This window comes from Anneissia japonica, unplaced genomic scaffold (assembly GCF_011630105.1).
Source record: "Anneissia japonica isolate Jap-2015-1 unplaced genomic scaffold, ASM1163010v1 scaffold287708_len1499824_cov190, whole genome shotgun sequence".
Classification (NCBI taxonomy): Eukaryota; Metazoa; Echinodermata; class Crinoidea; order Comatulida; family Comatulidae; genus Anneissia; species Anneissia japonica.
This window is the reverse complement of record NW_022752295.1, coordinates 540038-542670: the sequence shown is the minus strand read 5'-3', so window position 1 is coordinate 542670 and position 2633 is coordinate 540038. Positions and strand designations below refer to the sequence as shown.

General features: G+C 30.8%; 1 protein-coding gene across 3 annotated transcripts in view; it reads right to left on the bottom strand.

Moving 5' to 3' along the window:
- LOC117122267 (monocarboxylate transporter 12-like) overlaps positions 1-839 on the bottom strand; it is a 12322-nt gene extending 11483 nt beyond the window's left edge. Inside the window, exons 1-2 of one of the 3 annotated variants that reach the window (XM_033267803.1) lie at positions 704-839; positions 97-225 (exon numbers count right to left, since the gene is read on the bottom strand). The gene's annotated coding sequence lies outside the window, so the exon portion shown is untranslated. Of the gene's footprint in view, positions 1-96; positions 226-389; positions 651-703 lie in introns of those variants that run through there. The other 2 variants (XM_033267805.1, XM_033267804.1) reach the window with 2 other exon arrangements.
- Positions 840-2633: the final 1794 nt, after the last annotated feature.

Below are 2633 nucleotides of genomic sequence, written 5' to 3'. Positions count from 1 at the left end.
TATATATACTATATGTAGGCTATATTATGTATATCTGTAGACTATCTTAATTAACTGATAACTGCAGGCGCTATAACAACTGCTATCGACTCTTACCTCGTACTGAACAGCTGGCGGTAGTCCCATCGGTTCATCGATTCTGATATAGGCCTAATTGAATAATCAACCACGAGTTTCAAAGATCAAAGCTCCGTACAGCACCATTGATGACCTGAATAAACATTTCTTTTTGAAAAATATTAATAAGGTTTATGTATAAAGACAGCATAGATTTCTATTAAACATCATATTTTATTTTGCTAACTTCGGATACAACTCAGTTTAACTTAGTAAAAAATGTTTGCAAGTTGCGACACGAGAAAGACGTAATTAGGCTCCTTTTCAAATACCTGTAGGCCTATGCTTATGTCGATATACCTTCATGATACCAGACTGCTGTACTCGAGTTAAATCAACAAGCATTCCGATTGTCTTGTGACCTTAATAATATTACTATATAGCGGCTGAGAGATGTTGACCGTCTGTACTGTACGTATAAATTTACACCACTAAGGGAGGTGCTATAGTGCTGATCATAATATAATATAGGCTCCGAAATCAAAAGAAATAGATCCATAACATAAATATAAAGCTTAAACATTAAGCATAAACCAAGAGAAATTGGTGATAAGATATATAACATTACGTAAACAATTAACGATACCTGTGCAGATGATCTGAAAACTATTGGTTAGTTTTCTTTGAGTACAATAACGGTGACTCGCTCTTCGAAAATTATGCAGCCTCCCTTAATAGAGAGGGGCACGAAAGAGGGCGATATTACAGTAGGCATGACGGTTCTTGAACTGCAGTTCAATTAGAAATGTACTGCAGCGAGTTCTCTGGCCTCTGATTGGTCAAAATATGCATGGAGGGCGCTAAACTTGCAGCGGTAACTTAAACTCACTGCAGTAATTTTTTTTCTGCTCTGTGATTGGTTGGAATTTGTTGCCAAGAATCTTGCTGCAGAAAGTTTAATATACCACCCAAACGCTTTACTACGATGTATTTGATTCGTCGATGAATTAGATACTATACCACCATGCATGAAGAGTATTTTAACGTATAAATGTATCCCACTTGCATTTTACACTCCAAGATTCAAGATCGTATTTATTGTCATATACGAGCATTAATTGTTCGCCCATCAACAAGAATACGATGGTCAGGCGAAGGCCTATATTATTGTTACTACTGGTGTGATTGTTAGAAAATTTTCAGCTAAGTAGAAAGCATACATACACACACACACACACATGTATATATATATATTATATTATATATATATATATATTATATATATATATAATATGTGTATATATATAGTATTATAAAGGTATATATATATAATAATATATTTAATTGTATAGTATAGTGTATATATAAAGTATATACATATATATGTATATATATATATATAATAATAATAATAATAATAATAATAATAATAATAATAATAATAAATAATAATAATAATAATAAAATTCATCATATAGTCAGGCGATCGATCCATGTCCTATGTATTTTACAGAAAATAATACCATAAATTACGGATCGGCGTGTCAATGAAAAACAACCTATTTTTCCCTGACGTTTTCGATAATTTGAATTCAAATCCTATAGCTTTTCGTGAATATGAACTCTTTATACGAAAATTTACACAGCGGTTTTTTAGTATTTATTTTAATTAACTATAGGACATAAGTGCATAAAAAAAGACAACAGTTACGGTATTGTAGATAAATATACGGTATTAAATATAGAGGGTGGGTAGAGAATGAATTGGCAACAAATAGAAAAGTATATAGAAGTGTAATGATAAACAGTATACGTTCATGTGATAGACCTACATCATGTCCATTTTTTGTATTTTTCTACCCGATTCCCTAGAAAATTATTACTTACTTTATCATATTGTTATAGGCCTATAGTTCTAATATCACAATCATTTTAATAAGAAATAATTATAATACACTTAAAAAAAAAATACCACAATGCTGTACCAAGAGTGGCTTAGTTGAGTTTTTTTAGGAAACCATATACAGTAAATATTATGTACACTTGATATGACCATAGAGGCAAGGTCAACCTTTGCTGTCAGACATGAGCGCCTTAATAGGACGATTAATGACTACCGGTACGAATTCTTATTCCCATTTATGCTTGTAAATTGTCCAACCGTAGATACAAAAATTGTTTATCAGTTACATACTTCTCTATTCTTTTCTATTTGTTGCCAATTCATCCTCTACCTACCCTCTATATTTAAAATGTCTATCTACAGTAACTGTTCTAATGTCTTGTGTTGTTATTTTTATGCACTTGATATCCTACTTCCATAGTAAATTAAAATAAATACTAACAAATATTAACGCTGTGTAAATTTTCGTATAAAAGAGGTTATATATTTATGAAATACTATAGGATTTAAATTCAAATTATCGAAAGCGTGAGGGAAACATATAGGTCGCTTATTTGACACTCAGGTCTGTGCAGTGACTTTTCATTTTATCTTGTATTATTTGATTGATTGATCGATCGCCTGACTATATGATGAATTTTATTATTATTATTATTATTATTATTATTATTAT